We start from the raw sequence: 14799 nt of genomic DNA on the forward strand, positions 1-14799 counted from the left end.
ATAGGCAAGCTTCCTTGAGGTCTCTCCGATAACGACTTCGTAATTTGCCTCACATGACTCTCCAAGTTGTGCAATAATGCGTTGTGGTTGCGAAATGTGGTTTCAATTGATTGAAATCTAGTGTCCGATGATTGAATGAACTTGGTTAAAGCCTTCTCTAGATCAGTGATCCAGTTTTCCAACCCTGGAACTTCGTTCTCCATGTTCAGAGCTTGTTCTTATTGTTGGAAACTGGGTGATGCCATTATCTTTTATTGCCCTCGATTACTCCATGAAAGATTCGGATTGCTCCTCCAACCCGGATTGTAGGTGTTGCTATATGGATTACCTTCATTACTCATTGCATTATCCACAAAATTTACTTGTTCTACCAAGGATGTACCACAAGTAGAATCAGGCAATCAGATGGGGCATGTCCTCCCCTACACCCTGTGTAACTAGTCATAGCCGCCAAACTATTAGAAGTTAGAGTGTCTAACTTCTTGCTCAATAACTCTACTTGGGCCACCAATGAAGTAACTGAGTCAATCTCAGGAAGTCCGGCTACCTTCTTTTGTCCCATGTGTTCCACTGATAACTATTCATAGCCATTTCCTCAATGAGATGCCAGCCTTCTTTCAGATTATTGCTCCCTAAGATACCTCCTGCTGTAGCATGAAGCAACTGCTTCATGCTTGGGTTTAAACCATTATAAAAAGTCTGAATGATCATCCACTCAGGGAACCCATGTTGAGGACATTTCCACAGGAACTCCTTGAACCTATCCCATGTCTCAAATAGAGACTCCAATTCCGTTTGTATAAAAGAGGATATTTCATTCCTAAGTTTCGTGGATTTTCTGAGAGGGAAATATCAAGCAAAGAAAGCTTCCATCATGTCCTCCCATGTATTGATCAATGCTCTAGGTAATGAATGTAGCCATTTCTTAGTTCTCCCTTTCAAGGAAAATGGGAAGGCCCTCATCTTGATAGCATCATCCGTAACACCATTAATATTGAGCATGTCGCACACTTCCAAGAAGTTCTCTATGTGATTAATTGGATCCTCATTCATCAAACCATTAAACTATGCCGACTATTGTAAAATTTGGATGAATACTGGCTTTAGCTCAAAGTTCTGAGTTGTAATCGGTGGCCGCACAATACTAGACTGTGTGCCCATAACTACGGGTCTGGCATAATCTAATAGCTTCCTCTACTGTTTATTTTGTTCTACCATATTAACTAACCCTTCACCATCTACCTCATCTTGATTTTTCTATTCTTGCACAGGTTCTTTACCCCTTCTATGAAGTGTTGGTTCAAGCTCAAGATCACCTTCAACTAATGTCGAAGGGTTCCCTCGGGTTATAACCTGGAGGTGCAACCAAAGAAAAAAAAACAAAACAAAATGATGGAAGAATAAGAAAGTGTGAAATGGAATAAATGGTGAATAGATAAAGTAGCAAAGTGCAAAGTGCTTCTAAAACACCTATTCCTTGGCAATGGTACCAAAAACTTGACAATGCCCTTTTGCGTGTCTACCGCAAGTGCACGGGTTTGTCGAAGTAATAATAACCTGGTGAGTGGGTAGTCGAATCCATAAGGAGTAGAGTAGTGATTAGAAACACAAAGATTGCTATTTAACTAGAATGAAAATGAATCAATATTGATGTGCATAAGAATAAATGCAAATAGAAATAAGAAAAGAAGAAGGAGGCGCAAATAAAAGATAGGAGAGGCAATCGAAGATAAATGGGACTCCCGAACATTGCTCACCCTAGGACTATTGTTTCAAGTGCAAGGCCAATCATTATGTTTCCTAACTAATGTCCAATCATTATGTTTCTGTAAACATACAGCCCCAAAACTTAAGGTCAACCGATAGAAACTGTACACTATGCCTAGGTGGAGAAATCTCTCAGTCTCGACACCTCACACTTTGCTGTGTTACTTTAGGCTATAGGGATCCCAAGTGATAAACCCTATTCCCTAAAATAGATCTAACCCTTCACTTTGTTGCTTGCGTAACTAAGCCAAGTGGAGTTCATCTCTTAGGACTTCACTCTATTTTAACCGCAAAAAACTCTTGGAATGTGGAGGTAGGATAAATCATACCAGAGGGCATTGTCTAACTCTTATTGTTTGTCACTCGTCCACAAGGATTACCAAAATAGATTCTCTCCCCTAGTGTCACTCTAAGGAAAAATCAACTCAACAAGCATTCAAGATTGAAACTCAATTAAAACATCAATTAAAGAAAGCCTAATAAGAGTTCAAAGAAACAATATCATCCTATGGTTTACAAGCATAATAAGAGGTCAAAGAAACAATATCATCAATTAAAGAAAGCATAATAAGAGGTCAAAGAAACAATATCATTCTAGGGTTTACAAGAGTTGGAATCGAATGGTATAAGATTCATCCCAGACATCCTACCCTAGAAGTCGCTCGTATGTGGCAAGGAATTCAAACGTTAATTCATGGTAGGCTGGTTCATTGATGGTGAGTACCTTGTGCGAGGCTCTCATAGCCAGTAATTGGTCACCCTCATCTCTTAATCTGACTCTGTGCAACGCTTCCTAATCAATGGTGCGAAGGGTCCCAAATTCATGCTCAAATAGCTGAGTATAACATTCGTGATGAATCAGTACTGTTAGGTGTGTCAGAGACTGGCTCTGACCCGACCGTGTTGGTGTTCGATTCCTTGGCATTGTCTGCAACAGGAAATGGAATGAATTAGTTTAGTTATGTATTAATGCAGGATAAACATGATGGTCCTAAGAGCACTCAGACTATGCTCTGGTCAAGGGCATGATCGTGCTTTTCCAAAAAGCTTGATCATTATCTGCGAAGATTTGAAAAAGCTTTATCTCAAAAATCTGACAGAAAATTATATCAAATCAACAAAATCGAGGATGGGAAAACCAAATTACTGATGAACCACGGGTAAGACCAGCTAGAACTTCACAACAACACTAAAATGATAGTTGGTGGCTTACCGGTGTAGGAAGAGAGAGCGCACAAGAAGAGGAGAAAGAGTGATGATGGTCGATAAATTGTGAAGCTAACTTATAGGCTTTTACCGCAAGTGCACGGGGATCGAAGTAATAAAATACCCGGTGAGATGCTTACTCGAATCCATAAGAAATAGAAGTATTAGTAATAACAACTTCTCAGTTATCTAGTCAGAGTCATGATTGTGATGAAATGAACTTAATTGCAAGAATAAGAATATCGCAAGCAAGCAAAGGGAAAATAGAAATCAAGATTGGTCTCAATTAATAAAGATGAGGTACCCGGCTAATGCTCTTCCTAGGTTCTAAACATGAAGTGCAAGACTTGCTAAATGCTCCTAAACCAAGTTAGATGAGTAGAGGCAATCCAGGATAATCGATCCCTTCCTCCACGCCACCGATACTAGTCCCCTATTAGGTCCCAGTGGAGAAATAAATCAATCTCAACACCTCACACCATATATGACCATAATAAGCTCTAGAGATACCTAGAAGTGCAATAATTGCTAAATATAGACATAACCCTACTTCTAGGAGAAAGATCCCAGACCCCTACAAGGTCCCTGCAGTGAAATCTGTCAATCTCAAATCTCAAACCAAATGTGGTTGCACAAAGTCTATGGAATATGGAGATAGGAAGCACTCGTCATAAGGGAAAGGTACACTCCACTATCTCATGACTCACCCTCTCAATCCTCTTTAATCTTGGAGTTCTAACCCTAATGGAAACTTCTCTCTCACCAAGCCAACAAATCATGCATTAACAATCAACCAAAAAGATCAATATGAAATGAAAGTAATGATAAAACAAGATTAAAACTCGAATAAACTTGTAATTAATGGAAAACATAAAGTAAGTCAGTACAAAAGATAAGATCCTAGGGTTCACATGCCCAAATACCTAGTAGGGTTTAGCCCTCCATGGGTCAAATTACAAAGCAAAGTATAATGCAATAAAAAGCAAAGTAAACCCTAGAGGAAAACACCTTAGAATTTGTAATGATGGCGTTAATGGGTCTTTCAATATCTTGAAGGATTCTTCTCTAAAGCTAGGTTGTTGAAGGCCCCCTTGATGCTGTGATGGAGGAAAGATCTATCAAAGTTGGTGAAGAACGCCCATCAAATTCGCAAAAGTCCTCCTTTTGAAACCCTAGCCACTTTGCCCTTCGAACGCTAGCAAAAAGTCTCCAACAAATAGGGCAAAAGGGCTATTTATAAGTATAAACCACGACTGCCATGTGCTCCATGTGTAAGATTTCACACGCTCACGTGAGCTACAGAAATTCCGACATGACCGATTGGAATTTCCACGCGGTCACGTGATTAGTGTTTTGCTACAACACGCTACAGTAAACACTGCTCGCATACTCTTCTCTTGAGGCTACATGGTCGGGCACACGCTACGTGGTATGTTATAAGACTTTTTTTCGTTGAATCATCATTTGGAAGGTCTTGCATTCTTCACATAGAGTAGGGACATGGAGATGTGATTGCTTTTGTGCCCTTCTAACTAGCAAATTGCCTTAAATCCTCTTCGAAGTTGGCACACGACTCCACGTACATGAGCTCCTCCTATATCTTGATCTTTAGGTTGCACAAGAATTCCAAAAATGTGTCTTTATAACCTATTTTTGCTTCTTTTTATTCCTTTAAAGCATTTGCGACCTAATTGCACAAAAGAACACCAAATACACTATATGAGACATAAACTATGCTAAAAATGATGCTCAAAGCATGTAAAACATATAGAGAAATATGTCTACTCAAGCACTTATCAAATGGTTGGGAATAATTAGTGAAAAAGGACGACTGGTGTTGAATAGGTTTTTGAAGAACGTGTTGAATAGGTTTTCGAAGAAGAACAAGGTTAGTCGACAAGTCACGTACGTAGACACACACATAACATGATCACGCTTAGGGTTATCGTGGCACACACGATCATGTCGAGGGTGTTTCTCTCCTCATGAAAAATCTTTGGAAAAATTTCCCAAGAGCTCAAAAGGGGAAACCACGATCGTGTAATTAGCAAGAGCACCGTGCGCCCCTTCTTTGCATGATTGTGTCCGGCCCGTGTTCTCCCTGAGTTTTACAAAATGGAAGCCAATGAAAATCACTAGCCCACACATGGGCGTGCCAAACCCGTGCACAGCTAGAAAATTCCAGGAAAGTTGTTTTCTTCCTCCAAAATAAAAGATTTGGCCACATGAGATAAGAAAGAGCATTGCCGAAACATCAAATGCATAGGAAAACACCTTCGAGAGACATTGATTAAAGCAAGCCGCAGCAAAAAATAAGCAAAATACGAAGAAGAAAAACCAAAACAAAAGGACACAAACAAAAGGAAACAAAACAACTTGGGTTGCCTCCCAAGAAGCACTTGTTTTACATCACTAGCAGGGGAATCATGAAGGAAGAACACACTGTCCATTGTAAGAGAAGGAATGTCCTCTCTTATCGTATAATGCTTCAATTGATGCCCATTGAAACTGAAAGTTCCTTTAGTGGGCTGAGAGATCTCAACTGCACCATGAGGAAATGTCTCCATGATCAAGCATGGTCCTGACCAGCGGTATTTCAGCTTTTCGGGAAAAAGCTTCAACCTTGAATTCAAAAGGAGAACTTGCTCTCTGACCTGAAATTGCTTATCTTTCCTGAGGTGGTCATCATGAATTCGTCTCGTTTTCTCCTTGAATAACAATGGATTCTCATAAGCATTGAATATATGCCCCTCCAGCTCATTCAATTAATATTTCTATTTGTTTATGTACCTCCCAATTCCAAATTCACCAATTTAATTGCCCAATACGCTTAGTGCTCAAGTTCGGACGGTAAAATGGCATGCCTCATCAGAAACCAACCGATGTGGTGTGTGCCCTATGGAAGTTTTATATGCTATTCTGAGGGCCCAAAGAGCGCCATCCAACCATTCATTCACATCAATCACCCCTATTATGATGAAGCAGTTTTTCAATAATTTCATTATTTCCTCAGATGTGACTTCAACTTAACCACTCATTTTGGGGTAGATAAGTGGTGGCAACACGTTGGTTGACACTCATACTTCTTTCTTACCTTTGTAACTGAAAAGTGTTGCAAAAAGTGTGTCCTCATCATTGATAATTGCTCTGGGGTACCAAACTTGGAGAATAGCTTTTTCTGTAATTTTTGACTACCACTCTTTGCATCATTTGAAGAAAGAGCCTCAGGCTTTCTTCCCATTTTGACATCGTCGTCCATCGCTACTAGCACATATTTGTTTCCATTTGAGTTCGAAAAGGTCCCATGAAATCAATCCTCCACACATCAAATAGTTTACACTGCTACATAGGGGTTTGTTTCATACTCATCAAGTTCGATAGGTTCCCACCCTCCGCATTAATCACATGATCCGACAAATTTTTGAGCATCCATAATAGTATCGGCCAAAAGAAACTAGCCTCCAAAACCTACTTAGCTATGCGGTTTGCACTATAATAACCTCCCACTATTCCCTCTGACATCGTGTTCCGTGATTTTCCATCCCTCCGCATGTGAATCACAATGGCGGCACTACCGAGTCATCATGCGATATACAAGAAAGGGTTCTCCCAAAAATAAAATTGGACGTCGGATAGGAATTTTTTTATTGTTGCTACGAGAACTATGATGGAATAATTCACCCCACCAAGTTGTTGTCAATATCAGTAAACCAACAGTGTTTGTCATTTTGAGTAGGTTTCTTTTGGACCAAATAGAGATGTTCTTCAAGAAAAACATCATTGATTCTTTGCGATCGCGTAATGTTTCCATCTATATGCTGTCGCATGATAGGTGGTGGGCCACCAAGTTCCTCGACTCTTTCTTCTCCCAAATCTCCGCATCAAATTCTTGTGGAGGAGTATCCATACAATCAAACGAGGTTTCACATCGCCTTGGCAGTGAAGGTATCTTGTTGCGAGAAGATCTCAGATACACTATGACCTTGGAAAAACACTATAGGTAGGACCTAAACTTATTAAAAGCATAGATGATAGCCAACAATTCCTTTTTAGTAGTATTGTAGTTTCCCTGAGCTAGCATTAAAGTTTTACTCTCATAGTAAATTGGATGGAATTGTTTATTGTGTCTTTGACCTAGCACCACCCTAACTGCCCAATTACTTGCATCACACATGAGTTTGAAGGAACAATCCCACTCCGGGAAGCTTCACAATCGAGTGCTCCGACTAACTTTTCCTTTAGAGTTTGGAAAATAGTGAGGCATTTCTAGTTAAACACAAACGGTGTGTCCTTTTCCAAGAGTTTCATCATAGGCTTAGAAAATTTTTAGAAGTCTTGAATAAACCTCTGATAGAAGCCCACAGACCAAGGAAGCTACAGACATCTTTTGCGAACTTAGGTGGTGGAAGTTTCCTAATTGTGTCAAGCTTGGCCATGTCTACTTCAACTCACTCACCTGAAATTTTGTGTCCAAGCATAATCCCTTATCTTACCATGAAATGATATTTCTCCCAATTCAACACTAGATTTGTCTCTTCACACCTTTTAAGGACTCACTCAAGATTTTTCAAACATCCTTCAAAAGAATCTCCGAACACCGAGAAGTCATCCATGAAAACTTCCATAAAGTCTTTAATAAACTTATCAAAAATTGACATCATACATCTCTAAAAAGTTTCTATGCATTTCACAAGACAAATGGTATTCTTCCAGAAGCTTTAAGGGACCATAAGGGCATAGTTATAGTTGTTTTTCTTGATCTTCGAAAATGCCACGGAATTTATGTGATACCCGCACATTCCATCCGAAAAATCGCTTATAATTATGACGCTCCAACCTGCTCCAACATTTAATCGATAAACGGTATGGGAAATGATCTTTGGCAGTTGCATCATTCAGCTCCAGAATTAATGCACGACTGCCACCCAAATACTATAAATGTAGGGATCAATTCATTGTGCTCATTTGAAACCACTGTCATATCCCCCTTTTTACGCACCACTTCGACTTGACTTACCCAAGGACTGTCTAAAATCAGATATATTATCCCAACATCTAGAAATTTCTTTAATTCCTTCATTACTACATCTATTATACTCGGGTTTAATCTCCTTTCAGGTTGAACCTTGGGTTTGATGTTATCCTCCATCAGAATTTAATGTGTGGAAAAAGATGGATTAATCCCTTTGATGTCGAGATACTCCAGTGATGGTCGTTCTTTATGCTTTTGCAAAGATCTTAAACAACTTGTCTTTTTGGTGAGCCTCAAGAGTGTGGAAGAAATGATAATGGGTAGCTACGAAGCTTTCCCCAAGAAGGCATACTCCAAGTGTGCAGGTAACTCCTTAAGCTCAATCTCAAAAAGTGGGGTCAACTCTGATTTGGAAATCTCCGTGATAATATTCCTCCATTTATCTCCAATATCTATGTCCGTGTTATCTCCTCACTTGTTTTTGCCGAGCGGCTAAGTTCCTCATCTCCAAAAATTACAATACTCGAGTTTCTTCTTTATCTTGAGGACTTTTCCAAGATCAATCTGAAATGGACATTGTGTGGTTGACTTCTACCTCCTATTCTTGGATCATCTTGCTAGGGACTTATTTCTATACGCACTCAACTCAATTCCATTGGACCATATGCTCATGGAAATTTGATATCAACCTTGCCAAGGTATGCTAATCATCGTGCCATTAGCCTCCCCATCTTGACAATTCAGTGAACAAGGGTAGTTTCTTAAGGTGGTTAATAATTCTTCAATGAGGACAAAGGTGCCTACATGAAAAATATAGGTTAAAGTAAGCTCGAGAGAATAAAATGATTAAACTAAAAACAAAGCCAACAAGAATGATTAAGGACAAAGGGGAAAGACATATGTTCACAAGAAAAGAGTGATATGAACAAACAAGATCACCAGATTCAAAACTTTCCTGAAAGTTTCCAATCCCCAGCAACGGTGCCAAAAACTTAATGTGCTCTCCACAAGTGTACAAATTGCAAGCAAGTAGTAAAGTGGTACTCTGGGAAGGATAGGATTGTGGAACTACAGGGACTGAAACTCAAAGTACTCGATTTTCCTTTGATCTCTAGTTAAACAAAGATTAGGTTGGTTTTAAACAAGAACATAACAAAAACTAAAAAGAATAGAGGGAAAGAATGGGTAGACTAGGGTTGAGTATTCGATAATAAGAGGGTAATGCCCCGAGGTGATCCCTACAAGTTATAGTATGCTGAATTATTTCTAATGTCTACCACCACATCCCGAGGTTCCATTGTGTGCTTTAAAGCAAGGTTGCATCTATGGTTCTCAACATACCAAGGTTTCCTAGGGTAACTATGCATTTCAAATACGCCGAGTTTTGCTAAATGACATTAAGCAATCACAACTATGGTCATCCATACACCAAATTTTACTAAAGCATTTGTGCAAATCAACCACTTCAAGCTATATAACACAAGATTTCTTCATCATCTTCATATTCATCTCCATCATCTTCATCGCCCACATTGTTTTTATCATCCCCATCTTCATCGCCATTTTCATCTTCATCCTCACTAATGTCTCCTATTTTTCAATCAAAACCCTAATCCTATGCTTTCTTCTCAGAATAAATATATGTCTCCTATCTTTTAATGAAAACCTTAATCCTATCTTTTCTTTTATTAATTGCTCCAATTTTTGAATCAAAACCATAATCATATGTTTTCTTTTGGGAATGCCTCACTAGTTTTTGAATCAAAACCATAATCCTATATTTTCTTTTTCAAAATATCTCATATATATTTTTCAATCAAAACCCTAATTCCAATTTTTTTTTTCAAAATGTGTCCTATTTTGCTAACAAAACCCAAATCTTATGTTTTCTTTTCTTAATGTTTCCTATTTATCACTTTTGAATCAAAATCCTAATCTTATATTTTTCTTTTTGGGAATGGCTAATATTTTTTAATGAAAACCCTAATCCTATGTTTTCTTTTTGGTAATGTCTCGCTATTCTCGAATCAAAAACAATAATAGTATGCTTTCTTTTCATAATGTCTCATATTTTTCAATCAAAATACTAACCCTAAGTTGTTTTTTAATGCCTCCTATTTTTAAATCAAAACCCAAATCTTATATTTTCTTTTGGGAATGTTTGCTATTGTTAAATCAAAAAAATAATTGTATTGTTTATTTTTCAAATGTCTTATACTTTCAATCAAAACACTAATACTATGTTTACTTTTTGGAATGTCTACTATTTTTGAATGGAAACCCTAATCCTATGTTTTTTTAGTAATGTCTCCTATTTTTCATTCAAAACCATAATCATTTGTTTTCTTATAGTAATGTCTCATATTTTTCAATTAAAACCCTAATCCTAGGTTTTCCTTTTTGAATGCCTACTGTATTTGAATCAAAACCCTAATCCTATGTTTTTCTTTTGTAATGCCTCCTATTTTTGAATAAGAATTCAAGTCCTAAGTTTTCTTTTCCGAATCCCTCCTATTTTTTAATCAAAATCCTAATCTTATATATTTTTTTTTGAATGTTTGCTATTTTTGAATCACTCCTATTTTTGAATAAAAACCTTAATTAGATGACTTCTTTTCGGAATGCCTACGATATTTGAATTAAAATCCTATTTGTTTCTTTTCTTTTCGTAATGCCTCTACTTTTTAAATAAAAATCCTAATCCTTATCATATATTTTGTGTTGTAATGTCTCCTATTTTTAATCAAAACACTAATCGTCTATTTTCTTTTTAGAATGTCTCCAATTTTAAATCAGAACCCAAATACTATGTTTTATTTCTTAATGTCCCCTATATATTAGTTATGAATCAAAACGCTAATCCTATGTTTTATTTTGGTAATGTATGCTATTCTTGAATCAAAACAATAATAGTATGCTTTGTCATAAGATTTGGATTTTAATTAAAAAAAATGAGACATTCCATAAAGAAAACAAAGAATTAGGGTTTTGATTCAATATGGAAAAATAGGACACATTCCGAAAAGAAAAACATAGTATTAGTGTTTTGATTCAAAAAGAGCATATATTCTGAAGAGAAAAGAAAGGATTAGTTTTTTTATTGAAAAAAAGGAGATATTAAGAAAAAGAAAAAATAGATTAGGGTTTTGATTCAAAATTGAGAAATTGAATAAATTAAGAAAAGAAAAATAGGATCGGGTTTTGTTTGAAAGATAGAACACATTCCTAAATGAAAACATAGAATTATGGTTTTGATTAAAAGAAAGTAGACATTCCAAAAATAAAAAATAGGAATAGGGTTTTGATTGAAAAATATGAGATAATACTATAAGGAAAATATGATTATGGTTTTGAATGAAAAATAGCACATATAACTATAAGAAAACATAGGATTTAGGTTTTGATTGAAAGATATGAGATATTTAGAAAAGACAATATAGGATTAGGGTTTTAATTGAAAAATAGGGGACATTATTATAAGAAAACATAGGATTAGGATTTTGATTTAAAATTGAAAAATAATGTTCATTTCCAAGAGAAAACAAAGGATTAGGGTTTGATTGAAAAATAGCAGACATTTCAGAAAGAAAATATAAAATTAGGGTTTTGATTAAATGATAGGAGGCATTAAAAAAAATTAGGATTATGGTTTTGATTAAAACATATGAGACATTACGAAAACAGAACACATGATTATTGTTTTGGTTAAAAAATGGGAGCCATTCCGAAAATAAAACATAAGATTAGCCTTTTCATTAAAAAATAGGATGAATTCCCAGAATAAAACATAGGATTAGGGTTTCCATTGAAAAATAGGAGACATTTCGAAAAGAAAACTTTGGATTATTGGTTTGATTAAAAAATAGTAGACATTCTGAAAAGAAAACATATGATTAGTATGTTGAGTGAAAAATAGTATACATTACTATAAGAAGTTTTGATTAAAAAATAATAGACATTAAGAAAAGGAAACATAAGATTCGTATTTTGATTGAAAGATAGGAGATATTCCCAAAAGAATACATATGATTATGATTTTATTCAAAAATAGGAGGCATTACTAAAAGAAAACATAAGATTAGTGTTTTGATTAAAAATAGGAGACATTCCAATCATAAACCTCGAACTCGTCAGTTTTCAATCAAACATTACTATAAGGAAACTAGGATTAGGGATTTGATTAAAAATGAAAAAAATACTGGACATTTACAAAAGAAAATATAGTATTAGAATTTTGATTAAAAATAGAGGCATTTTCAAAAGAAAAACATAGGATTAGCGGTTTGTTCAGTAATATGAGCTATTCCCGAAAGGAAAACATAGGATTAGTGTTTTTTTATTAAAAACACTAATCCTTTGCTTTCCTTACAGAATGACTCATAGTTTTGAATCAAAACCCTAATTCTATGTGTTCTTTTGGGAATGTCTACTTTTTTTAATCAATACACTTATCCTATGTTCTCTTATTTTTGAGTTTAGAATCAAAACCCTAATCCTTTGTTTCCTTTTTGTAATGTCTCCTACTTTTGAACCAAAATCCTAATATTTTCTTTTCTTTTAGTAATGTCTACTATTTGTAAATCAAAATACTAATCTTATGTTTTCTTATAGTAATGTCTCTTATTTTTCAATCAAAACCATTGTCCTGCGGGTTCTTTCAGAAATGTCTCATACTTTTCAATCCAAACACTGGCCTATTTTTTCTTTTTGGAATGTTTACTATTTTTGAATCAGGACAATAATACTAAGGTTTTTTTGCAATGTTTACTATTTTTGAATCAAAACCAGAATCATATGTTTTCTTTATCAGGATGTCTCTATTTCTATCTCAAAAGAATAATCGTATATTTTCTTTACGTAATGTCTACTTTTTCTAAATCAAACATTAATCCTATGTTTTCTTTTTTAAATGTCTCATATTTTTAAGAAAAAACCCTAATCCTATGTCTTCATTATGGTTGGTCTACTATTTTTGAATCAAAACCGTAATCCTATGCTTTCTTGTAGTAATGTCTTCTATTTTTAAATCAAAATTGTAATCCCATGTTATCGATTATGAAAGTCTTTTATTTTTCAATAAAAACCATAATCCTATGTTTTCTTTTAGGAATGTCTTATATTTTTTAATCAAAACCCAAAGCCTAAGTTTTCTTATAGTAATGTGTCCTATTTTTCATTCAAAACTCTAATCCTACATTTTCTTATACTAATGCCTCCTATTTTTCAATCAAAACCTTAATCTTATGTTTTTATTTTCAAAATCCCTACTAAATTTAAATCAAAATCCAAAATCTATGATTTTTTCCTTAATCTCTCCTGTTGTTCATTCAAAACTCTAGTTGTATGTTTTCTTTTGTTAATGTCTCATATTGGTTTTTTTTGAAATGCCTATTATATTTCAATCAAAACCCTAATCTTATGTTTTCTTTTCAGAATGTCTGCTATTTTTTAATCAAAATTCTTATCCCATGTTTTCTTATAGTAATGTGTCATATTTTTCAATAAAAAACCTTATCCTATGCTTTCCTTCTGGAATGCCTACTATATTTTGATTCAAAAACATTAATCCTATGTTTTCTTAGTGGAATGTCTCCTATTTTGCAAACAAAAGTCGAATCCTATATTTTCTTTTCTTAATGTCGCCAATTTATCACTTTTGAATAAAAACCCTAACCTATGTTTTCTTTTCGTAATGTCTCCTTTTTTGAATGTCTGCTATTCAATTGAAGGCATTCCCTATTCTTTTTAAATGTCACATTATGTCTCATATTTTTCAATGAAAATGCTTATCCCATGTTTTATTTTCGGAATGTCACCTATTTTTCAATCAAAAACATAGAATTAGGATTTTGATTATAAAATATGAGACATTTATAAAAGAAAACATAGTTTAGGGTTTTAATTAACAATTAGAAGACATTACCATAATAAACCATAGGATTTAATTTTTTTATTACGAAACAAAAAATAGGGGGCATTAATGAAAGAAAACATAGAATTAGTGTTTTGATTTAAAAATAGCAGTCACTCCAAAAAGAAAACATAAGATTAGGTTTTTGATTGAAAAATATGAGACATTATAAAAGAAAACATAGTATTATTATTTTGAATAAAAAATAGAAGACATTACCAAAAGAGAACATAAAATTAGGGTTTCGATTAAAAAAATATGAGATATTACTAAAATAAAATGTAAGATTAGGGTTTTGTTTCAAGAATAGAATACATTCCAAAAAGAAAAGAAAGGATTACAGTTTAGATTGAAAAATATGGAACATCTCGAAAGAAAAACATAGGATTCAGGTTTTGATTTAAAGATTAGAGACATTTCGAAGAGAAAACATATTATTAGGGTTTTGATTGAAAAATAGTAGATATTCGCAGAAGAAAACATATGTTCGGGGTTTTATTAAAAAATATGAGAAATTCCAAAAAGAAAACCAAGAATTAGGATATTTATTCCAAAATAGGAGCCATTACGAAAAGAAAAATATAGGATTAGGGTTTTGTTTAAAAATTAGCATAGATTCCCAAAATAAAAGATTTAATTAGGGTTTTAATTCAAATATTGCATGCATTCTGAAAACAATAAAAAGGATTAGAATTTTGATTGAGAAAAAGGATTCGTGTTTTGATTGAAAGATAGAGACATTCAGAAAAGAAACCATAAGATAGGCATTCCGAAAAAACAAACATAGGATTAGGGTCTTGATTAAAAAATAGGAGACATCACTATAAGAAATTATAGGATTAGGGTTTTGATTGAAAAATAGGAGGCATTACTAAAAGAAAACATAGAATTATGTTTTTGAATAAAAATAGGTCATATTACTATAATAAAACATACTATTAGG

The 14799-nt window shown here is 34.5% G+C and overlaps 1 non-coding gene across 1 annotated transcript; it reads left to right on the forward strand.

Annotated features, from left to right (window-relative positions):
- The first annotated feature begins 721 nt into the window (after window positions 1-721).
- Window positions 722-828, forward strand: LOC120252438. Its single transcript, XR_005533968.1, has one exon. It is a non-coding gene; the product is annotated as a small nucleolar RNA R71 (small nucleolar RNA).
- The last annotated feature ends 13971 nt before the right edge of the window (window positions 829-14799 follow it).

This window comes from Dioscorea cayenensis, chromosome 20 (genome assembly GCF_009730915.1).
Source record: "Dioscorea cayenensis subsp. rotundata cultivar TDr96_F1 chromosome 20, TDr96_F1_v2_PseudoChromosome.rev07_lg8_w22 25.fasta, whole genome shotgun sequence".
In the NCBI taxonomy this organism is placed as follows: domain Eukaryota; kingdom Viridiplantae; phylum Streptophyta; class Magnoliopsida; order Dioscoreales; family Dioscoreaceae; genus Dioscorea; species Dioscorea cayenensis.